The sequence below is a fragment of the Pongo abelii genome, chromosome 16 (genome assembly GCF_028885655.2).
Source record: "Pongo abelii isolate AG06213 chromosome 16, NHGRI_mPonAbe1-v2.0_pri, whole genome shotgun sequence".
Lineage (NCBI taxonomy): Eukaryota > Metazoa > Chordata > Mammalia > Primates > Hominidae > Pongo > Pongo abelii.
This window is the reverse complement of record NC_072001.2, coordinates 99,034,003-99,059,959: the sequence shown is the minus strand read 5'-3', so window position 1 is coordinate 99,059,959 and position 25,957 is coordinate 99,034,003. Positions and strand designations below refer to the sequence as shown.

The window sequence follows — 25,957 nt, the reverse complement described above, 5'->3', positions numbered from 1 at the left end:
CATACCTCAAAGCAAACGATTTTGCTCTATGACAAATGGTACTTAAATTTAGGTTCTGGTGTGCTCTGTAGGAAGTGATAATTAACATTTATTGAAAAGGATTAATTTATTTATTGAAAAGCATTATTTTATTTTTTAATGTACCAGATAAGGCCTTTTATATTTTATTTACATTAACTCATCTAATTTTTGCAGTAGCCCAAGGGAAAGAGGTTACTGTTTTCCCCATTTTATAGATTGTCAAAAGTCACACTGTTGAACCAGAGTCCATGACCTTTCCACTCAAAAATGCTGGCTCGTGGAAATTCATGGAGTTTCCAGAAAAATTCATTAGAGGTAAGGCAAACCCAGAGCTAAACTTATTCCTACTTTGAATCACCACTTTTGGTGATCAAAGTCCCCTACTAATTGAAGAGAAAATCACCCGTTAAGGCTCACTGTCCTGTTTTTAATCATATTAGCCAAGGAAGGGTTGGGAAGTCACAGGACAGAAGTCAAATGGGGAAGACCCAAAGATGGATGAGCGAGTCTGAAAATGGCGGACAGCTCTGGGCTCTGCTGGGGACTGGGGAGAGGCCTTGGATGAGAATCTTCCAGCCTCCTCACCAGGAGCCTAGTACTACTAGCTGCCCATTCCCTCAGAATCATTGCTGAAGATCTGCCGCACCCTAGACATGCCTCTTAACTGATTTTAAAACAAACACATCCGTGTATCTGAGGTCTCTGAACTGGGGTTCACTAGGTAACTCATTAGTAATTTCTTGCTCACCAGCGTTTGGGAATGTTTGCAGAATTTCCCTTTCATGGCATGAAAGAGGGCCCTCCGATAGAAAGTCACACAGGGATATTTTGAAATGGCTGGGAAGGTAATCTGATCCACTCTCTGGAATGTTTTCTCACACCAGCGAAGTGGCGTTTGTCACCGGTTGCTTTTACCAGTTGTTGGGTGGACCATTTTTGGTAGCTCTTTTCTTTCCCTTCTTCTTGTTCAACTTCGACTCTGTCTCTCTAATTTTCTTTTCCCCTTCTTTCTATTTCTAGGGCAGTTTCTCTCTGTCTCTGAATGTCCCTCTCTGTGTCTCTCCTACTTGTCCCTTTTCCCTAACAGTCCCCTTCCCACCGCTGGCTCAGGTCCTTCTCCAGGAAGCAAAGGCATTCCTCATCCAGACCAGCAGCTTGCATTTTCGGGACTCCAGCCACACAACATATACGGCCTTCAAAGGTTTCCGTGGAGCTTTTCATGTAAGATGTAGTTATTAATTCTCCTTCAATGTTTAAAGACTCAGCCGGTGGGAGTGAAACGTGGCCTATCCGCGCCAGCTGAAGAGCTGATGAAATCTTGGCCTGATCTGTTATCTCCCAATGCTTTAAAGGTCTTTGACTGGGAGATTAGAGAACAAGGTTACAGTGACAATTTGTTTACACGCAGGGAGAGATTAAGATCTCGTTGAAAAGAAATAAAAATAACATCATCTTGAGCTGTCACAGCATGAGCCCCATTGTAATCAACACTGGTCTGATTTCAGGGATAATTTAAGACCAATTTATTATCTTAATTAAAAAAAAAAAGAAGGGAGAATTCAGTGTTTCAGATGCCAGTTAGATCGTTGGACAATGATGCCCCTGGAGGTTCCACATACAAAATAGAACACCCACAAGATGAGAATCTCCTAGGGGATAAAAATATACAACTTTTTTTCCCTTTAATTTCTTTTTTAAGGTACCAGCATCAAGAGGAGATGAAAAAGCAAAACGATGTCCTGTTTGAATATTGTGACTGTTTTTAAAGACAGATAAAAGGGTAAAGAAAATAATTCCCATTCATCCTTTTGTTTAGTTTTTGGCATTGTAGCTAAGATTCTCCTAGCAATTGTTTTCCCCTTCTGCCTTAAGGAAATCCGCTAAAAATCTTGGGTTTGGGCAGGCTCGATTTTCTCATTTTCCCTCATAACTAATTCTTCTGCTTTTTAAACCAGAGAAACTAGGAACAATCCGGCCCAAGATGGAAATAAGTCTGGGAAGCTGAGAAGAGTGTGATTTGCGATCGCACCACCCACTGGCCTCCCCCTTCAAAGTTCTCCTGCCCAGTGTGAACCTCACTTCTGGCTTTTTCTACAAAAGTGGCCATGAGCGCCCAATGCACAGAATGAATTCGGCTACAAAGAGGCCTTTGAGAGCTCCCGAGGAAATGCCCCACTGGGAAACCAGGTGGATGGCAAACGTTCCCTTTTCATTACAAATGAGTTCAGGGACAGGGCCACCCTGATGGGACTCTCAACTCCATCCCAAAGCCAAGCCCCAGCAGCCCACTCATTTGAAAACCAAACAGGTTTCCTTCTGCCTCCCCTCTCCCTGTTTACAAACACGTTTACAAGTGCTTGATAGGTGACCTTATTTACTTAGTAACCTGTGGATTCATTTATCTTGAAATTAGTAGGTAATGAAGTGGAAAACCTCAACAGCCCTCCCACTAATTAACATGATAATAAGATTGTTTTGCTACAGAGGTACAATTAGCATGTATGAGCCAAAGGCGAAGAAAGATCAATAAAATGTCTGAAGGGTACTACTCCCAGGTCTCCAGAAAAGAACAAAGAAGGGAAACTACAGATTTTAAGATCCATCCGTGTAAACACATCCAACTCTGAGACCGGACCCGACCGAAATGATTTGATGCCTGCTGGAGAAGGAGGTGTGGAGATAACTGAAAGGAATTAATTACAAAGCACACATTTTGGTGCAGTTGATGGCCTTTGAAAATAAAAGGGAAAAATTGTGGTGAGTTTCAGCTGCTCATCTTAAATATGCTTTGATGGGGGTGGGTGGGGGTATAGAATGTGGTAATTACCCCTATAAAATGGTTCCATTTGTTCCTTTTCTCTATCCCCCAAAGTTAAATGGCTCAGATATAAAACTTAAAAGGAGATTCTTCTTGCACATCTAGTGTCAGCATACATTTTCATGAGGTGCTTTAACACACAGAGTGCACAGCTCAAATATTTATTTATTCCACAGACTGAGGTGTGTAGAGTAAATAAATATGACTTTAAAAATTGCCTCAATATGTATTTACCCAGTAGACTCATTTCTTGGGTAAATTACATGGATTTTGGTAACCTTCCATGACATTTTTCCTTGATTTTAAACATACACAAACAAAGAATTTAAATGTCCGAAGTGTCTAAATAACCTAATTGAACTTGTGACACAAACCAGGAAGAGCCAGGAGACTTGGTTGTGGCAGGAAAAATGCAAGGGTTCTTTGATAGATAAAATGAAGGAAACTTTCAGATCAACAGCAACCCATGCTGACTGAGTATCACCAGTGTTTTGTAGGAGGCTCAATTTATAGCATTCTTCATAAATACAAAAATATTGTGTGTCACATTTCACCATCTCCTGTCTTCTGTCCTCCCTTGAAAACATAGATTTGTGTTTTCAAGACAGTAGACGGTGAAATGTGACACATAATATTTTTGTGTCACACATAGATTTTCCTGTGAAATTCCACAAATGATCACCCCTAAAACGGATGCTCTCCATTGCACTGGCCATCTGGCTTTGCATTTGATTTTTACGATAATAATTCTAAAATCCCTGTATCGCCCACCACCTTTAAAACTGGTTGGTCCCAGTACATGGACAAGAAGTTTCTGTCACTGACAATGGAACATTCTCAGCACAATTTCAAATAGGAAATCTGCTTAGCTCTTACCAGTCTGAAAAAGAATGATCTTTAGTGGATTTTTCAAGTGACCAAGTCAGTAATGTTTTCTTTTTGGAAATCGTGTCAACTGATGGAAGTTGTTGATTTGCTTATATCATGAAAGGAGACTTTGGAGGGAAGTCATTTTCCATTTCTTTGTTTTTCTTTCCTTTCCTTTTCTTTTTTAAATTCTCGCTCTCCCTAACCAGCATCTATAGGTTTTCAAAAGCCTGGCCAACATCCACATGCTTTGCATTAATTTTTAAAGGTAGATTATAATTGCTTGAAATTTACATCTTTGGAGTGAAGAAGAGAACCCATTCTTATTTCTGAAAGGCATTTCCATGATTTTCTAAATTGTCCTGGATTTAATTAGTAGTATTTGGGGGCAGTGAATGGCAGAGGTCTGAAAGAAGGGCTAAACATTCCTGGGAAGAAGCTGGAAGTTGCTTCCTGAACAGTCACCCTAACAGTCATCCTGCTAGACATTAAGTAGTGCTGGGGGCCCGTGTGTGTTGGTGGACACCAAGGAATGCTTTGAGCAAAGGACCCTGGGGAAGAAGGAAAAGGGAATGGGCTGTGCACATGAGGTCTTCTTGCTTCCTCCTCTGCACACTGGTTTGGTGAATGGCCAGCGCGAGGCTCACTCTGATGATTATCCACTACTTAGTGAGAAAAACCAACACTTCTAACTTTTAAGTAGACACACAGACACCTGCACAAGCCCCTGGCTTTTTCTGATGTTTTTAGCCTCAAAACAGACCTTACCTTTGACTTACTGGGTTGTAAGAATGTGGGAATTCTTACACTGAGAAACCAAGAGAGCCATTCACAACCATATGTAAAAAGGATTACCAATCTTTTGGAACCTCGGCACACCATTTTTTTCTCCATTCCATGGCACTGTCACATAACCGAATACGCATGCCCATACAGGGCACATGCAAATTCTAAAACCCAAGTGAATTTACTTTAAAATAATTTTTATTTCAGAATAACTTGAGAATTTTCCAATATCTCTGGAGATCATTGGAGGCACCCTAGGGTGTCATACAATCTTGCCTAGGTAAAGCTGCCCTAGAAAAAAGAGTATTTTAATAACCAAAGTCGTTTCCTCTTAGGAAGAATTCCCTTTGTGTTCTATAACTTAGCTTTAAATCCAAAGTCCTCATCTTTGAACAATCAGAGCAATATGATGTAGCCCAGGAGAGACAAAAGTTGAATTCTATTCAGAGAAATGTACAACTCGGAGAAATGAAACTGTACTGCATTTGTACTGGCTAGGTCTTTCAGGGATAAAACAATAGTCCCCACTTGTTGGATACAACACATACCGTCTAGTTTTCTCAATCCTCAAAGGTAAATATTAATGCCTCCATTTTACAGATGGCAAAACTGTAGCCATCTCAAAGTCCAACAGCCAGTAGGAAGAGAGGTGGAATTAAACCTAAATTCTTTTGGTTCCAGCAAAAACCCCCATCAGTATCTCACCGTCTTTCTTGGGATGATGAACTATCTTGCTGGAAACCCCCTTAAGAGCCAATTTTGAAATTGTTTTGAAGTCCCCCTGACCTCTGTCTCCAGAAAGCATTTATTCTTTGGTGTACTTACTATATTGGCAACTTATGTTAATAATTTTTAAAGCCATGACCCACTGTGAGGTGCTAAACATTTCTTCTGGCTAGAACTTCTCTGACGGCATATATAAAGCTTCTCACAACTTAACAGCAAGCTTCCTTCATTTGGTTTTAATGACTTTGTAAAATAAATACCCAAGATTGTTACTAAAAAATAAAATAAAGTGTTTCAGTGGGAGAATACAGAAGATATAAATTTAACTTAATATAATTCCCTTACTCCTTGTCAAGGGTGAACATGTGACGAGAAATTTTTAGAAGGGCTCCGATGAGCTGGTTGTAATAAGTAGCCTTTTTGGCCTAGATTTGTATCTTCCTTGAGAATAGTAGTAATTTTCGAGTTTCTTTCCAGATTTTTTTTCCTTGCATATCCACTGTACAATTGGGATCTTGTCTCAAGGTGTGAAGCCTTTGCAAATTTATAAAATCATGTCGTCTGCCTTGCATTCTTCGGAAGTACCTGACATGAACAAGACTGAATCCCCAGACTGCTCACAAGATCACAACTGCCTCTCTTGTCACCCGACTCTGTGAGCGTGGGCCATTTTGGCATCATTCTGCTGTTTGGACAGCCCTGTGGAGGCACAGGTCGCTCAGCATTGTATTTCATCCACACATTTTCTCAACAATGTTGCCTTGCAGTTTGAAAGACAAGCAAGGTGGCCCAGGTATCACATTCCTCCAAGTCTCCCGGGCAGGACTGAGCTTTAAATGTGTGGGGACCAGTAGCACATGAGGAGCCTCCCAGGTCAAGGGAAGGTGGGGTTGGGAGGCTTGCCACCGTTGTCTACTGAGGAAGGAAATCCAGTCCCAGTTAAAACCTGGGCTCCTGGGGAGCTGGCTGGGAGAGAGGGCATGTGGAGGTTAGGAGCCGCTGGAACAGGTGTGATGTTAGAGTCTCAAGTAAGAGAATGGCCATGGTTTTTCCTCATCTTGGTGCTTACAGTAGTTTTAGAGGAAGTGCTTCCGGGTGCTTCTGTGAGTCAGGGTTCTCATGCACTCATGCTAGTCACCCCGGTAGGTGACTTCAAGGCACTCTGTTCATAGCCCCTGGTTGTACACTCACAGACAGAAAGTGAGGGACCCATGGGATGTGTAAGGGGAAGCACTCTGCCTACAAATCCATTAGCATCCCAAGACTGGTCACCATGGGACAGTGACAACATGACTTTTGGCTGTCAGTCAGTCCTTTTGAAATGGAGCATTCAATTTCTTCCACCCTTCCCTCCCCTCCCCTCCCCTCCCCTCCCCTCCCCTCCTCCCTCACCCTCCCCTTCTCCTCCCCCTCCCCCTCCCCCTCCCCTCCCCTCCCCTCTGCTCCCTTCCCTTCCTTTCTTTTCTTGACAGAGTTTCGCTCTTGTCACCCAGGCTGGAGTGCAGTCACAGGATCGCAGCTCACTGCAACCTCCACCTCCCAAGTCATTCTCCTGCCTCAGCCTCCTGAGCGGCTGGGATTACAGGTGCCCGCCACCACATCTAGCTAATTTTTTTTGTATTTTTAGTAGAGACAGGTTTTCACCATGTTGGCCAGGTTGGTCTTGAACTCCTGACCTCAGGTGATCTGCCCACCTCAGCCTCCCAAAGTGCTGGGATTACAGGCGTGAGCCACCGCACCCCGGCCTGTATTCTTTTCTTTTTTAAGCCATTCAAACTTAACAGTGGGTAATTCTGTATTCTTTACTGGGGTGAATGACAGTTACTAAATATGATCTACTATTATCTAAAATAAATCATCAGTGCTTTTTATTTGGTTATTTTCTTTTTCTTTCTTTTTTCTTTTCTTTTTCTTTTTTGTTTCTTTTTTTTTTTTTTTTTTTTTGGCAAAGAAGAGGGGTTTATTTAGCTCACGTTTCTGCAGGCTGTACAAGAAGCATGGCACCAGCGTCTATCTGCTCAGCTTCTGATGAGGCCTCAGGAAGCTTTCCCTCATGGTGGAACACAAAAGGGAGCAGGCACATCACATGGAGAGAGAGAGAGAGAGAGAGAGAGCAAGAGAGAGAGCAGGGAGGGAGGTGCCAGACTGTTTAACATATTTGGTTATTTTTAAATGATGAAACTCATGAGCATGTGCTGCAAAGCTTTTTATTTACGTCTAGCATTTATATGTTATTTAGTGTTGTTTGTCTCCTTGTTCTGTGTGATGACCAGATGGCACAGGGTTGCAGCAGTGCATGGAATTTGGAGTTAGGCTACTTCTCAGGAACTGTTGTTCCTCACTGAGCCTCTATGTCCTCATCTGCAGAGTGAGGACAAGTGGTTTCTTGAGGGTTGCTAAGGGGACCTGAAAATTGATCCTGGCATGTTGGGGCCATTCAGCAGGAGGCAACCTCTGTGTTTTTTGTTACAAGTACTCTTGAAACAGGTTTGAATTCATGGAACACACCTGGCCTACTGCTAAAGAGAAATAAACTATACAAATGGTCCCAACATCTTCAGAGATCCATTTGGAGGAGAGCAAAAATCCCTAAGATTCATGCTGAACAGGAAGTCCATGGATTGAAGTCCCTTACAACTTTGCCAAAAGAGGTGATTTAGTCTCTTTGCTGCCCATTCACAAGTTACAGAAACTCCCAGAGCCATAGTTGCTCCTTCCACAGCTGAATCAAGAATTAGCCTCCAAAGTCAGAGCATGACCTTGCCAGAAGCTATTCATTCATTCCCGCCTGCACTCAGGCACTGTGCTAGGCAGTTGGAACGCCACAATCAGACAGACGAGATCCCACCACTTGGCGGGGGAGATGAGATGGAAAGATATGTTAAATGAAACAAGCAGTGCACTTGGGATTGTGAAGAAAGCTGGGAACAAAGCCTAATGAGGTGATTATGCTGTCGCTGGGGGTAGGAGGAAAGGATGGCTTCAGATGGCGAGGCCAGAGAAGGCCTTTCTGAGGAAGGGACACTTAAATTGAGACCTGCAAGTGCTAGAGGGGCCAGGTGAAGCAACTAGTGAGGGGAAGAGCCTTCCAGGTGGAAGGGAGTGCATGGTGGGGAAGAGACCTGAGGAGGAGACAAACTTGACACTTCTCAGGAACAGAAACAGGGCCAGGAGGGCTTGAGCTCAGAGGGTAGAGTGGATTTGAAGGGCTGCTGGTTCCAGCTGAGCAAATTACTAGGTGGGGGTTGAGGAAAGATAATTTCTTTTTCTTATTCTGGATGGTGAGTTATATTGAGAAAAATGGAGGAGTTGTTCTGGCAGATTCTTATTATGTTTCATCTCCACAGAAGCTTTTTGTTTTTGTTTGTTTGTTTGTTTTGAAGGTTGCTTTTTGAACAACAACAACAACAAAAAATGAACTTGATATGAAGACAAACTGACCTGTATCTGAATACCTGTTCAGATGCTACTGGGTGTGTGTTCTTCTTCTTTTTTTTTTTTTTTTTGAGACACTCTTGCTCTGTCGCCCAGGCTGGAGTCCAATGGCACGATTTCGGCTCACTGCAACCTCCACCTCACAGGTTCAAATGAATCTTGTGCCTCACACCACCAAACCTGGCTAATTTTTGTATTTGTAGTAGAGACGTTTCGCCATGTTGGCCAGGCTGGTCTTAAACTCCTGGCCTCAAGTGATCCACCTGCCTCTGCCTTCCAGAGTCCTGGGATTATAGGCATAAGCCACCACTCCTGGACTGGGTGTGTGTTCTTGACTAAAGTATTTAATCCCTCTAGGCCTCCATTTTTTCATCTCTAAAATGGATTCAAGACTGAAATAGCAAGGTGAATAATACAATACCTCCAAGTATCTACTGGTTAGGAAGAATTAAATGCATCATTCAAGTTGCCTTATCCACAGCTCTATGTGACGGTACTCACCATATTGAAGAACCTCCCAGCAAGTATCCTGGGCCCACTGCAGTGATCAAATTCAGTGAAATATGTGTGGGAACAAAACAGAGCAATTCACTGAAAAACTGTTTGAAATGGCCCAGGATTGAAATAAATAATTGCAGGGGCCTTCTTATCCAGATCAATTTCTCCGGTAACCATGGTAAGAGCAGTGTCAACGCTTTGCCAGACATTACTTCTGAAATTGATGACCATCATTAGTTTTGAAATATGTGATATGTTTGATCCTATCAAAAGGCGTGTGTATTTCCATATAAATCCTTTCAAAATACAATGTATCCTTTTTGGTTTTTAGTGTCTTCCAACTTGGAAAGCATGATATGATAGATGTAAGTTTCTAAGCACGTTAGTGATGTAACAATTTCAACTGAAGGTATTTTGGAGCCCTTGGCAACACCTTCAATCTCTGGGGATGTTAGAAATTAATGGTGAGATGAATACAAACAAAACTGTGCTTACCTGTTTTCTGCAAATGAACACCTATGTATATCCTGGGAGGGTGCTTGCAATATGACTGAAGGCGAATGCTCCATTTATACACGTGCAAAACTACAAAATAATTCCCCTGAATTACAGTGAAACCATTTTAATTCTTCTAATTTTTTTCCTACTGTGTGCCTGCACCATGTAAATATTGATTTTAAACACCTGACAGGTTTAATCTTGAAAATGGAGGCATATACCTGTTCATGTGCATAACAAACATCCAATTACTACTCTTCTTGCAAGGGGAAAATGAGTTGCCCCACACATCTTCCTTCTTCCTCTTCAATTTGATAAACTCTTGCCTCTTTTGTCAGGTTGGACCTATTCTAGTCGACTTGCGTCCAAAAAAAAACCTTACAAATGGATTTTCAGTCACCACTCAACGAAGCTGGTTGACAGAGCTCCACAAAATCCTTCTGGAGGGAGGCAGGCTTTTAACTTGATTGATGAAATTATATCTAAATCTAGTAGATTTGGGACTTCAAAGGCATTTTTCCCTACTTAGGGCATCCTGGATGAAGGGCGTATGCTATTTGTACCAAACTCCCAGCCTCAAGTGGTTCGCAAATTGACCCCTTTGTAATAGGTTAAAGGTTTCTTGCTAGATAACAGTGGTTCATTTTGATTAATTATGTCAGGGAATTAATGTATGATTACTAACTTTTAGCAGACCCTGCTCCTTCTGACCCCGGGCTGCTTGTTTGTGTGGCTGGTTGTAATTTTCGACTGATAGGTTAGGAGAGGTCACTGTGTGGTCAGCATATTTTAAACAAAGGAAGAAAAAAAAGAAGCAGGGACCTCCAAATGGAGTGGACACTGCAGTTCACAGCCTTGACAGAGAAGATCTGTTAAGTGTTTTAGCAGTGGGCTTTTATATATTTACTCATGCTAATAAAAGATGGTTCCCCAGAATGGAGAGTAACCTGGAAAGATGTGGAGAATAACAGTTAAATGTTAGCCCATAAATTTCGTTTCATACTGGTTTCAATAACCTAGGACCTTGTTAAAGATTAAATGGCAACGTGTTGAGTTTTGGCTTTCGATAGGTCAAGAGAATCAGGATGAAAAATTCTTATTAATAATGAGGTTTTCTAGTAGATGGTGTGTAGTTTAAACAGTTATTCTTAGATTAAGTACTAGCTATTTAGAAGGAGGGTAACAGTATAAGCTGATGACATTTCACTTCAAATTATTTTTATTCCATTAATTTACATTATTTATGTGACACAACTCCTCTTGATAGAAACAATTTCATTCTTCAGCATGAACTAAGAACTTCATGGTACATGGTCCTCTCTAAAGAATCAGTTCAAAAGGTCCAGTGGCTTCTGAAATTAAACTGGTGTTCCTTGTGTCTTTGTTTCCTTCAGAGCAAAATTTTTACCACCAGAATTAAGTTCTTAGGGTCTTAGAAAATGCTTTAAGGATTTGTTCAAAAAAAGAACTTATTTTTTCTCTCTCGGACTTTGAGGATTTCTCTATCCAGAATGCTGTGGATGTGACGTTGTCAATTGTTTTCTCACTGTGACCTTGTTGAAACACAATTACAAGGCTCAGAGGAAGAAGGGCAAGCTGAGGAGAGAGAGGAGAACTTTATAGGAAAAACAGAAGTGCCCAGGGGAAATATCAAGGAAACAGAGAAGGGCATAATTATGAAAGGGTTGGGCAGAGCATTGAGAGGAAGGGAGAATGCCAGAACTGTTTGGTTTTCGACTAAATGCTGCATATTAGAGGACTTGAAAGCAGAGAGTTTAAAAAAAATCAGAAAAAATGAAGTGTTACAAAGGGAAGGTGTTACTTAGATGCTGTATTAAATTTTTAAACATTATAAAACACCCTTTCTATAAGGTTATTCAGAAATAAATTGTGCTTCAGCGTTCAGATTTAGTTATCTCTGTCCAGAAGGATATTGGAAAGGCACTGGGCATGCTGACAATTGCTGATCGCCCATAGCCTTTATGGACAACATAATCACAATTACTGTATTTCAAACAAGCCCCTTTCAAAAATTAGAGGTGTTGATGACTTTAATGGGGACATAGACCATTTGTCTGTTCCATTATTGCAATTACTGTCTGGCTTGGTATCTTCTCCCTGACAGTGGCTAATGCTGTATACTTCAAAGGAAGATATAAACCCTCAATAATGCACTTATGGTCCAATTCACATCTAGCTCTTCATCTCCCTACTGTGCTCGCCCCACTTCCTTCACATACACAGACACACACACACATGCACGCGCGCACGCACGCGCACACGCACACAGAGTTATAAGTGTAGGATTCTGTTGAGGAAATACATTTGCATTATATTGGAGTTACAGAAATAAGCAACAGCAGAGGAGAAGAGAGATGAGGCCACAGGAGCACAAGCTGCAGGGCTAGAGAGGTGGAGAGGTTGCCTCACCTAGTTGTTCGCCTGTTAAGGCATAGCTGTCCTCATATCAAACAGAGATCTCAGAAAAACAATAATTATCAGATACCCCTGCAACACTTTTTAGGGGTTTTGAAACACAAACCCACTTAAATAATTATTTTCTCTCTCAGTTCAACCTCTCACTTTCCTATGTTCAGTTGTTGCAAATAAATATGGAAATATATATATATCTCATATGTGTTTTATGATATGTATCGCCTAAATATCTCCTAAGTGATATTTTCTTCTTGATTCCCAGATCACACAACTTTGAACTAATTTGACTATTTTTGTACTGTAGATGCTATCATGGTTTTAATCACTTTTTTATTTTTAAATAATAAGATAAAATAGGAAAGTTTCTCTACACATAAGCAAAAAGACAGAGTAATCTGAGGTTAGGACTGTATGAGGACAACTGTGTATAAAGCTGTACGTTGGTTCTTATTTATTTCTCCTGGAGAAGAATAATGCTCACCAACAGTGCAGCCCCACAAGCTGTAACTACTCATATCTTTTCATTGGCCAGACAAATTGGGTTCCTGCTCTCTACTACCTAGATTTTGATGGGAAAACAATGACACTTCTGCTATTGTTCTAGGATTTCGTGAAGATTCAGGGTTTCAAAATCAAAAGCAGAGCAGAAAAGCATTAAAAAAGAATAAAAATTTTTAAAACTATTGAGTTTAATATAGTTAAGATGCATTTTATCGGAGCTAACTGATTTTGTCATCCTGAAATGAACTAAAATGGACAATTAGTGTTCTTGTTGTCTTCAACAGGTTAAGTTGAAGTTCCATTCATTTTCACTCCAATGAACAGGCCAATGAATTTATTTAGATTTTGATGAATGTTTCTGTCCATTAGCTTTTGAAGACAATATTTATATTTAATAGATACACTGGATCAACTAAAAGAAAATGGAGCCAGAAACCTTGCCAGGTAGATATGGGGACTGTGGAATAATTAATCCTCTCAGTTTGCCTGGACCAGAGGGAGTTCTTGAGAGATGAGACTTTTAATTTTCCAACTAAGAAACTCCTGGATAAACCTAGACAAATCAGGTCATCCTAGATTTGGGAGTACCCCTCCAGCAGCCAATTTCTAATGTTATGGAAGTTGGCTCCTACCGTAAAGGATCCAGCCGTGCATGGTGGCTTATGCCCATAATCTCAGAAGTTTAGGAGACCGAGGCAGGTGGATCACTTGAGGTCAGGAGTTCAAGACCAGCCTAGGCAACATGGTGAAACCCCATCTCTACTAAAAATACAAAACTTAGCTGCGTGTGGTGGCATGCACCTGTAATCTAAGCTACCTGGGAGGCTGAGGCAGGAGAATTGCTTGAATGCAGGAGGCAGAGGTTGCAGTGAGCCAAGATTGTGCCACTGTACTCCAGCCTGGGTGACAGAGTGAGACTGTCTCAAAAAAAAAAAAATAAATAAAAGGGATCCGAATGATATGTTCTATCTTCAACATACTTTCCTCTATGCATTAATAATGGTAGGGAACTGAGCAAGCAAATTAAGGACGATTTTCACTCACCCTGCTATCTTCTATCCTACACTCACTCTGCTGTATTGTATTATATATATGTGTGTGTATGAATATATGTGGATATATATGTGGATATATGTATATGTTTATGTGTGTATGCACACACACTAATAATTTCTTGTTTCTAAACTAGAGATTGCTCACTGAACTTTACTAATTCTCATAACCAAAATTAAACTATGTGCCAAATCTTATGAACGATTTGGAAATATATTATTTAGCTTGGTTTTAGAGGATCACATTAATCTTTTAGAACAGTCATAAAGCAGCATTCTAAAACACAAAGTACAATAAAGGTCTACAATGAAATTTAAAAGAGAACAATATTTTGGATTTTGTTTTTTAAGTTCAGAGGTGACTTTCAACAGAACTTCAAAACCAAATTGGGGAACAATGAACATAGAACTGTTCTTTTTAATCATGAGCAAAATCTATCACACATGTTCTTTCAAGTAAAGTTTATTAGAAAGAAACTGCTACTAGAGAACCACATGTTAACTCTGACTTGGCAAGGTCAGGCCAGGGCAATAAACCCTTGAACCTTACAAATATGCAAAGCTGACATAAATAACAAATTAAACCCAGCCAGGTATAACACTTTGGCCAGTTGGATGTGAGGCAGATACCAATTCCAGGGAACAAGAGCCTGTTGATTTGTAAGGAAAACCCGGTCTTACCCTCTTTGTTCACTGCCCATTAGTTTTGCATCTGGGGGTCACTTTGCTCCTTCCTGCTGAGGCAAAACCTAATAAAAGTGATTCTGCTGCATTCTCTGCCAGTGGCCCCATATTATAGCTCACGGGTTGTTGGTGTGGTACATTGGACTTATAATGTAGCGTGTTTTTATAAAGGAACACAGGGCCTTGGATGGGATGGACATCAGGTACTTTCTGGATTTTAAAGCCATTTTTAAGTGATGAGTATTGGGATCTTCTCTAGGAAGAAGTTAGCTCTGTGATAACTGCAGAATCAGCATAGTGGGAAAGTGGAATGATAATTGATTCAATTCAGTGTAGATAAGGGAACAAGCAGCTATGGAGAAGAAAGCAAAAGAATATACATTTTGTGTTTAAAGTAGGGCATTTTAGTCCAATTTTTAATGTAAATGTTATTAAAGTAAATTCAGAAGTTAGGAATCTGGAAGAAATAAAGAGAAAAAATCTTGAATAAACTGTTCACAATTGAAACTAGAATGTATCGCTGGTGGGGCAATGTACAACTGAGGAGTGTTTTTGTTTCTATTTTTTTGAGACAGGGTCTTGCTCTGTCAACCAGGCTGGAGTGCAGTGACATGCTCATGGCTCACTGTAGCCTCGACCTCCTGGGTTTAAGCCATCCTCCTACCTCAGCTTCCCTAGAAGCTGGGACTAACAGGTCCACCTGGTACAGGTACTTCAGGTACCACCATGCCTGGCTAATTTTTGAATTTTATGTAGCGACGGGGTTTAACCATAGTGCCTAGGCTGGAGACTTGTATTTTTATTAGCTCAACACTTACTTGTGCTTAAGGAGGAATGTAGACGTTTCCAGGATTATTACTAAGCTCCAGTGTTAAGTTGTGGTACTATTGCTCCTCTTACAGAATGAAAGTCTTGACAGATCTAATTTGTAATGTATTTATAGAAGCAAACGTAGCCTATCAAACTCATGAGTTGGAGGCCTGAATTGTTCAAGCCTTTTTCTGTGGGGTGTGAATCAGTGCTCTCTGTAATCATGGTGAGATATCAAGGCCTGTTAGACTAAAGCAGTCCTTTTAAGTAGTCTTGTTGAGAGGGAAAATGTTTCTTAGCAGTCACACTAGAAGTGGCCAACTACAGGATAGTGATTCTCTTTTTAAATCAACATTGTCTTAAGGAACAGTATAAGGACTATGTCCAACTCTTTTTCAGGGGGAAAACTATTTGTTTACCTGGTAGAGGAGGAAATAGTTGATTTCATTGCACATGTGGATATTATATAAAATTTTTGAATTTTGATAATTACCTGTGGAGTAAGATATGAGCTTGTAAGTCTGGTGAAATTTTCAATGTTTGTTTAAATATCTTCGCAATTTAGCTCTGATTGATTTTTATGTAACTTAGAGTTGGTTGAATTTAGATAACCATACCCTTACCTTTTTAAACACAAATTTACAATAATATTTAACATGAGTAACAAAAGGAAATATGATCCAATATCTGAGATGAATTCTAAAAAATATTTTCCCCCAAAATAAAAAGGACAGCAGAGTTCATAGTGGAAATCCAGATGATAGATGAATTGAGCACTTTTTCTGTGATTCCTGCTCAGGTATAATGAGGTAGGGTAGTTGCAACTTCAAGAGAGGGAAGAGACAGGCAGGCTTTTTTTTTTTTTTTTTTTTTTCAGTTGGCCCGATTTAACAGGAGTGAAAACACATTGTGATAATAAAGGAAAATACCAATAATGAGCAAACAGGGTGGGGTGAAACCTATGGAGATTTTCAGAAAACTGGATGACAAAAAAATGAGAATCCACTGCCATTTTTTTCTGATTCATATATTTCCTTTGACTTTTAAAAGTGCACTAGGTATTCTCCGGTAATGTCAGTGGCTTCTTCAATGGAAATGCAGCTAGTAGGCAGCTTGACTTTTGAACTACAGAATAACCTAAATCTGGTCTCACCTCCATTTTTTGAATTCTCTATAGATGCTCTCTTGAAAGCACATAAAAACAGCAACCCACTGCAGGAGGTGATGGATCACGATGTTCTCTGAACATCTCATTTTTAATGTTTATTGTGTTTTTTGGTTGGGCCACGTGGCTATCATTTTATTTTATTTTATTTTATTATTATTATTATTATTTTGAGATGGAGTCTCGCTCTGTCACCGAGGCTCCAGTGCAGTGGCGCGCTCTCGGCTCACTGTAACCTCCGCCTCTCAGGTTGACGCCATTCTCCTGCCTCAGCCTCCCAAGTAGCTGGGACTACAGGTGCCTGCCAACATGCCTGGCTAATTTTTTTGTATTTTTAGTAGAGCCCAGGTTTCACTGTGTTAGCCAGGATGATCTCTTATCTCCTGACCTCATGATCCACCCGCCTCGGCCTCCCAGAGTGCTGGGATTACAGGCATGAGCCACTGTGCCCGGCCCAGCTATCATTTTATAGTCTTTGGTCTAATTCATGTGCATTGTGAAGACCAGGTTCGTAGACTGGCAAACCACATTCTCTGTTCTGTTTTCTTTGATTTGGTTGGTACAGTTATTTTAAAGTTTGAAACTAAATGCATTTAGGAGGTGGGGGTATGAGCATTCCAGTTTGCCATTAGTCTGCCCTCTTCTTTATTATCTTATACTGGACCCAATTCACACATGAATGGTACCACCCAGCTCAGTCCTTTGGGATTTCATGACTTGATGCTGCTCTCAAGCTGCCCTTCTGTCCTCAGGCCTGGTGTGGACTAATTAGTTAATCCACTGCTCCAACCTTGACCCACGTGAGATTGTTGCTTCTGGGAAAACTGGCGACCTGACAACTTCCAAAGTTTAATGTCAAGGTATTTTGGCAAAAATAGAATAGTTTTACTGCTAGCTTCTCTGTTTATTGTAGGTGGGAGGTGACTAGAGAGTGGAGAGCAGCAATTAAGAGGCTCTTGTACAGGAAGTGGAATCATAAAGTATATTACTACCTTATGTATTTTTGGATTCTTGTGGATCCAAGGATGTTGCCTATAAGTCTCAAGGACTAAAGGATTAGGATATGTAGAAATGCATATATATTACCAAGGAGGAAGGCTTGTTACCCTTGTCTGTTCATCTTTAGCCTCAGGGCACATACCCTTGAATTGCATTAAATATTATATGAAAATGTTTATTTAAAGCCCTTTCAGCTGACAGGTTATTAAATGCTAGATCAAATGACAAGAAAATTCAACATCAGACTTGTTAGTGGGTGAGTTAAGGGTGGAATATGTTGATTCCTGTATAAACAAATAGACATGAAAATTTCCTCAACTCCATTTAACCTGCTGAATAGTGGTTCCAAAGAAGGAAAAATGAGCAAAGCAATTTTTTAAAAGCCATCCAAGGGCAATCGGAGTTGGCAGAATTTCATGTATTTATGAATATACTTAGAAGGTATAAACTTAATTTTTACAACAGATGTTTGGCAGCTAATCAGAAATAGATACTTTAGTGTGCAATCCAAGTCAATCACCTCAGACCACAGTATACTGTGAATATTAGCCCGGTCATTTTAAAAAAATGGCAATAAAAATATAAATAACAAATAATGAACAGAAAGCAATCTTTTCAATTGCTTCTTTCTACAAAGCAGCTAGTACACTTTTGACATTTGAGTTCCTATTCTTTATGTGGTTTTAGTCAATTTGTGTTTTTGGAAACAAAAAAATCTCCCTTTAGTCCCACAATAGGTGGGCAGAAATGACATTAATGACAAAAAGCAGTCTCCTAGCAGAAGGTCAGTGGAGAAGTGTAATCAGTTTAGAACTTGATGTTGTAACTTACTTGAATGAAAGATTTTTCTTGAGGTGACATTAAGATGAAATATTTAAGATAAACTGGAAGATTTGACTGGAAATTCACAATGGCTCTCTGAAATAGTCTGCCCTGATTTACAGATCCTCAATTTTCAATTTATGAGCTGAGACCAGAGTATACCACTAGAGGATGAGAATAGAGTAGTCATATTAGAGGCAGCTCATATATCCTAAAGACAGACTTTGGAAGAATTAGAAAGTATAATAAAGTGCCTGTCCCTTTAAGACAGGGCCTGGCTCACTGCCAATTTCAAACCTAAAGCATTAGATATTTTTAAGGCCCTTAAAACTGTCACTTTTCCCCTAGACTTTTTGTCATCTCTAAATGAAAAAACAGTACCGGAGAGATTTGCCCGTATTGTTTCCAGTCTCCTCAGGATATTTTTGAAAAGTAAATATTTATTGCTGACAATAATTTTTTGCTGAGGTTAACTAGCACTCCAAGTACAAACCGGGGCATCTGAAAGACAGAGAAACTCCTCAGCCACTTTCTAGTTGCTCATCTGTGCAGAAAACTTGCAAACAAGATGACTCAAAATGCAAATTATTAAAATTTCTTTATCCTTTCCCAAAGAAGACACTGGAATTTTTTTTTTGGTCAGGGAGACCAGCCAAACGATATTTGGGGCTCAAATTAGCTTGAACTTAGGCTAGAGACCACAGTAACATCAGACACAGAATTAGCAGCACCAATGGTGTTTTCTCAACCTCTGCATTCCTTGAGCTACATGAGGAGGATTTTGACAATGTGGTCACCAAAAGGACCCTTCCTCCCTGAATGTCTCCTCTCTTTTGGCTTCTGTGGAGAAAATTCCAGAACACAATTACTTAGTAAATACTGTGTGCTTTCCTGTTGGATATTAAAAGAGATCTAATCACCTCTCCCAAACATTTTGCTGATAACTTGCTTTGTGGGAAGTTTGGGGTTTCACTTTTGAGAAAGTTGTTTTATAATCAGGTAAGTTAGGAGAAGGCAAAGTTAAACAAGTTTCTCCAGTGCAGATTTTCTCCAAGAGATTCATACACACCATAAGCCTCAAATCCTAGTGAATTCATTTAGTGTTTGGGGAAATTTCAGCAAGACTAGTAATCAATGGATCATATTTTGTCAATGCTGGTTTAAAGAAAAATAAAACTGCTAAGGCCCCTTGCCGTTGTGGTGTTTCTATTAATTGATTAATTAATTAGATAAATAAAGAGTGGCACTACACAGATTTTGGAAGATTTCACAATGGTGCCTGTGTTTTTTTTTTTTTAAACAAATATAAACTACTTTAGAGGGACACAACAGACTTTGAAGACTCCATCTCTATAGCTACCTGTTTATTACCTATCCACCTACGTATAGATACATACACATATGCAGACATACATTCACATGTGGTATCACACACACAGGCATACACGTGTATTAGCTGTGTCACTTAGGATTTGTGCTTGGCTTCAAGTAACAGAGACTTTAACAATTAAGTGATTTAAATGATTTGATTTTTTTTTTCCCACCCAAAATGGTGCTTGCATCAAATCAAGAGGAACCCATCTCGGTCTTTTGCTCCAAATCTTTAGTGCAGGATAAGCTGATGGTTCAAAAGGAGTTACTGCAGTGGCAGCCATCATGTCTGCATTACAGGCAGAAGGACGGGAAAGCAAGAAATGAAAAAAGGTGCACACCTGTTGAGTTAGATGCCACCACCAAGCCCTACTCTACAGTTTATGTTGATTTTTTTTTTAATTTTGTCAAGAACTTGGTACCATGGCTATCTCTTTGCATAAGAAAGGCTGAGAAGTGTTGTCTCTTGAACTGGAAACATGAATACCAGAAACAAATTCATGGTTCTTACAGTAAGGAAGAAGAGGGAAATAAATATTGGTTAGATAACTGGAAGTCACGCTATAGCACGTTCTTTAGTTACTGTGGATGCCACAGAAGGCTGCCTCAGAGAAAGGTATGGCTGAGCATTCAGTTAACAACTCAGTTTATGTAGGATGCAACTGGACCCATTGATTTTTAGTTGAGATTGTCAAAGATCACAGAAATACATTTCCAGATTTTCAACACCCAAAGAGCTTGGAAGTCAACTGTTGGGAAAGCTATTGGGGTAGGGCGGAAGTGTATATATTCCCAGTCACCTCTGATTCAGGGGAAGAAAGACAATAAGACTGTCGTGGCTGAAAGCATTTTAGAATGTTTCTTTCTTTTTTTGAGATGGAGTCTCGCTCTGTCGCCCAGGCTGGAATGCAGTGGCACAATCTCAGCTCACTACAACCTCCACCTCCCGGGTTCAAGTGATTCTCCTGCCTCAGCCTCTCAAGTAGCTGGGACTACAGGCGGGTGCCACCACGCCCGGCTAATTTTTTGTATTTTTAGTAGAGACGGGGTTTCATCGTGTTGGGCAGGATGGTCTCGATCTCCTGACCTCATGATCCACCTACTTCAGCCTCCCAAAGTGCTGGGATTACAGGCGTGAGCCACCGCGCCTGGCCAGAATGTTTCTTAAAAGGCAGTTGAGTACTAAAAATAGCATCAAAAAGTTCCAGGGTGGAATAGGTTTTTATTTTATTTTTACTGCCAAAACTCTAATAATGTTTGTCTTTTTGTAATCCATAAAATTCATCAATATATACATTAGTGTTAATTAACTAACATTAATAAATTAATTTTATTTACTAAATCACTCTTGGTTTTTAAAAGATTGTTGAAGAAATCCTCATCAATCAGTGCCTAAATATGTCTTTTGTGTCATGCCTGAAACCCGTAGTGCTATGTAGTGGTGATGACCTTGTACCTGTTGATACGAAATGCTTGGGGTTTGGAAATAGGGGTCAAGATGACAAAATCCATATTAAAATCAGCAAATATTACTGTTGCTATGACCTAAACTATCCTAGCCTTTTCTTTTCCTTTTCTTCTTCTTTTTTTTTAGACAGAGTCTCGCTCTGTCGCCCAGACTGAAGTGCAGTGGTGCTATCCCAGTTCACTGCAATCTCCGCCTCCCGGGTTCAAGCAATTCTCCTGCCTCAGCCTCCCAAGTAGCTGGGATTACAGGCATGCACAACCATGCCTGGCTAATTTTTGTATTTTTTAGTTGAGACAGGGTTTCCCCATGTTGGCCAGCCTGGTCTCGAACTCCTGACTTCAAGTGATCCACCCGCCTTGGCCTTCCAAAGTGCTGGGATTACAGGTGTGAGCCACCATGCCCAGCCGGCTTTTTCTTTTTCTTTCCCCTGGTTCTTTATCTTCCTTTTGCTCTCAAATTACGGATTTTCTTAAAAAGCAAAGTCCTTTGCCCTTCCTAGCTTTCTCAATGACTGTATCTGATCTTTCACATGTGACCTCTATATAGATATATGTATAATCTAGAAAATAAAGCAGTTGGATGGTTACTTCCCAGGCCCACTTCCAAAATTAAAATCTCATAATTTTTATTATTATGACTTCCAAATTTAAATATCTGGGCCTGTTATCATTCCTGAGCTCTGATCATAAATTTCCAAATTCCCAATTGATATGTCTGCTTGTGGGTTCTCCTCTCATACACATCAGTTCTAACAATGAGCTTGACCCCAAGATTAATAAAAAGTCTTTCCTATTTTGTGTTAGTGGTGCTCATATCTCTCTTTCTACCCATTTAAATTAGTCTTTAAATACTGATGATTTTTCTTTCATTTGTTTTTTTCATAAGTGGGAAAATTGTACTTTGCAACCAGCCTAATAACTATTTGAATCCTGGAATGCCAGTAACTAGATGCATGGCCTTGGGAAAGATACACTGTGTTGGTTGAAATAATAAAACATATTAAAAGGCAAAAATTCAAGAAAGTATACAATCTGGTATCCCATGAACGAAACAAAAAATGATGTTATGGGAATAAGGAGGACAGCGTGGTCTCACCAATTACTAGATGCATGACTTGGGAAAGATACACTATGTTGATTGAAATAATAAAACATATTAAAAGGCAAAAATTCAAGAAAGTATACAATCTAGTATGCCACGAACAAGACAAAAAAAAAATGTCATGGGAATATGGAGGGCAGCATGGTCTCTCCTGGACTCAGGTGATCAGCTTTGCTATTTCAGTTTAGAAGTTTGTCAAGTTTCGAAGAATGGCATAGATAAGAAAGATGGTATGTTGGGCGAGGAGACTATTGTGAATGAAGTTATGGAGGTGGGATTCTACACAACATACAGCAGGTCTTCAAATAATGTCTGTTCCTTTAACAGTATTTTGTTACAATGTTGATGAGAAAAAAAATCAATACTTGCCCGGGGCCACCATCTGCCTGGAATCTGCATGTTTTCCCCAGGTCTGCGTGGGTTTTCTCCAGGTACTTTGGTTTCCTCTCACATCTCAAAGCTGTGCCCACTAGGTTCGCTGGTGTGTCTACATGGGTCCAGTGTGAGTGACTGTGGGTGGGTGGGTGAGTGTGCCCTGCGATGGAAAGACATGCTATCTAGGGTCAGTTTCTGCCTTGTACCCTAAGCTGTAGGGGATAGGCTCTGGCCATCCAAGACCCTGAACTAGAATAACTTGGTTGGAAAGTGAATTAGTGAGTAAATACATTCATCTACAATAATCATAGAGATCCGTGACAATAAGCAATGTGGTAAGAAAGTGCAAATGGAACTCATCATATTTGTGATTGTTTCAGAACTGCTTGATGCAAGGACATGCCCCTTTCAATTTGCACTTTATGAACATTTATTCCTTGTTTTAACCACCACCACTACAACCATTGTCATTTACTGATTCACCAAAAATTGGGTAAATAATTATCATACTTGTTTTTATTACTCACTCTTAAATGTATGTGTAGCTCACATTCATTTCAATGTTTAATATTAGAAATGTTTTGAGTCTTTATTTAGAAGTTTTGTGATGTTTTTGTGACTAGAAATATACCATAGAAACTAAACTCTTTTTTGTATCGATTAGCCTATGGTAAAATAGGTTTTGTTATGTTGTTTTGCTTAAAGTTGCAGTTTCCAAGAGCCTATTACTACGTTAAGTGAGAACTTACTGTATTCAGGGGACAACAAAGAGACTTGTATGGCTGAACAGGAAGAAAATATTTTGAAATGTGGTTCCACATTTGAATTGTCTTAGATTATTAGCTTTGAACCTCACGTCTAGGTATTTGCATGTTGAGATAAAGTGGCTTGAGGATATTGAGTAACAGAATAATTAAATAGTGTATTATTAAACATACATTACAGCTAAGTGAGAAAACTTCTTTGTGAAAGAGAAGACAGAAATTGAAAACAGAAGAAGAGAGAGAATTAATACAAAAGAAATTGAGGACAAGAGGGCAATGGGAAGTGAAGAGAAAATGGGAATAGGAAAACGATTTGGCAAGAACTCTAAAAATCTGAAGGAAGACTTGAATTGGGTCAAGCTAACTTGGACTGGGAGTCACTAACTTAATGAATATGTATCTGTTTTATGCCCTAAGAAGTGTAATAACTCTGATTGGCTGTCCAATGTGTGGGCTGAGGCGATAGGATGGTAAATGTTCAATCAAACCTTGTTGAATAAATGAATGGCTCACTAAGGTCACAGTTAAATTCAATCAATCTGAACTCAGCAATGTTCTGAATATGCATTTTCATGCACTCAGAAGTGGTCCACAAATGGAAAAGAGAAACATGATGGAAAGATTTTATTAGATTGTGCAAATTGACAAAATTAGGACAGTTTGGAAGAATGCAACTTAACTCTTTTGTGAGCTGTAGGGGGCTTTTCCTGCTGTAAGAACTATCAGAGAACCATCTGCTTGAGGAATCCTTTAAAAATTGCCATGGGTCGTTTAGCACTTCATGGTTCCATCTTGCTCTGTTCTTGCAAACCGAAAAAGAACTGAGCTATGTCCAGGTAAGCACCTTGCACAATGTGATTACTCACTTAATTCTAAAAATTGTATTTCATAAAAATTGGAAGGGAATTTGAAGGTCAGCTACCCCCACCTTCTGTCCCCCACGATTACAGAGTGAGGAAAATGGACATAGAAAAATTGTAAGACTCAGTGGCAGACTAGTGTAAATATTTATCCGCTAGACTATGCTTTCTCTGAAAAGATTCATTAGCCATTTATGTTATGTTTGAATAATTCTGAACTTTGTCAAAAGTTAATTGTTTTCCCTAAAACATCTTCAATAAAGTGGCAGGCCACATGATTGTAAAACACCTTGAGTGCAGGAATCATGTTCAGAAAATGCTGCTTTCCATAAGTACTTGTTGAATGAATGAATGCTCTTTTTACTCTGTAAATGAGAAGACTGAAACAAAACAATGCTAATAATTGTTGATAGAGTTGAAGACCTGAGATTCTTTATTCTTTAAAAATATTGGCACACATATTACAACTTCTTTCTTCTAAACAGCAAATCACTTTTACGATTGATTACTTAGTTTATTCTCTTAACCACTTGATTACTCAGATGATTGAATTAATTAGATTTAATTATGGTGTGTATACTACATAAGCTCCTGTTGAAGCCATACTCTTTGGTTATTAAACCAAAAACATTCCCTTGCCTTTGGAATTTAAAATTGTTTACCATTTTCCTTCTGGTACAATGTATTCCATTTTTAATAACTTGAGCATGAATCATATTTAGAGTTAGTATCTGTCTTTACTTTGCAATGTTTTAAGAATTTGAGAGGAATTCTGATTCTTGCCTTGACATGGGAAGTAGGTGAGCCTTTTCCTTTCCAGGCAGAGCAGGGATTAGACACGGCTATTTCTGTTTTTTCAGGGAAGATCCTGCCATGCTCCTTCCCGCTGAAGGAGCCTCTTCCTGAAGATTAGGAGATAATGCATCTGGAATAACATCAGCTCATCCAGGTTTGTGGTTTATCTGAAAATCAAATCCTAATAATCTCATAGTCCATCTGGCTGCACATACATTTGGATAAAGTTGAAATATCAACCATGACACAAGGCTAACAACTTTGAAAATGGGAGAGAAAAGGAAAGTTCCATTTTTCAGTTGGGGCTAAACATTCCTTTGCCTCTGGTGGTGTGTTTTTCTTTCAGCAGCCTGGAGAGTGCTGTTGGCAGAAGCCTCTTTGGTGTGTTTGTTTCTCCCATGGTTATGTGTGCTCAGCAGGTCCTTATAGGTGTGAACAGATGCAGATCTAGTAGAGGCCCTGGCTGAAGTGAAAATTTTAAGGGTGTGAAAACATGCATCTAGAGATTGAGGAGATTAGTCTTTTGACATTCATTTCGGGAAGAGCATCTCTATCCCGGGTTATGAGCCTATTCATGGAAAAGCCGAAGAGCATGGTAGAGCAAAATGTTTGGTGTTAGGTTAATGGATAGTTAACAGTGCAAGATAGAAGCAGGCAGTTTAGTACTAATTAAATGACTGCATGTTGATGTAAAACTGACTATGGTTCAAGGTCAGGCCTTGTTACATGCGAGATGTGTGACTTTGATCAGGTTACTTGCCCTCTCACTTCTTATAACATGAGGGTGAAGACAGAGCATATCTCATGGGATTCCTGTATGCATCGTATTGGATGATGCTGTGTGACATAAATGAACAACATAGAATCTACAAAAAGTAAGTACATAATAAATAACTATTGATCAAACCGAATTGATAGCCTGTTCTGTGGAGAACATATTTCTGAAGTGTCTGTCGAGTTCTTTCTAAATATTAAGATTTTAAAAAGCCCTAAATGGGCCAAAAACCTCTAGACATTATTGATGGGTATGAAAATTGGTGTAGCACAACACTTCTGGAGGACAATTTGTTGATACAAATCAAAAAGCTTAACCAAGTGCATACAC

At 39.6% G+C, this 25,957-nt stretch overlaps 1 long non-coding RNA gene across 1 annotated transcript; it reads left to right on the top strand.

The window, feature by feature from the left end:
• Positions 1-1,634: 1,634 nt before the first annotated feature.
• LOC129050213 (uncharacterized) lies at positions 1,635-25,003 on the top strand. Its single transcript, XR_008513799.2, has 3 exons — positions 1,635-1,801; positions 1,977-2,778; positions 24,918-25,003. It is a non-coding gene; the product is annotated as an uncharacterized LOC129050213 (long non-coding RNA).
• The last annotated feature ends 954 nt before the right edge of the window (positions 25,004-25,957 follow it).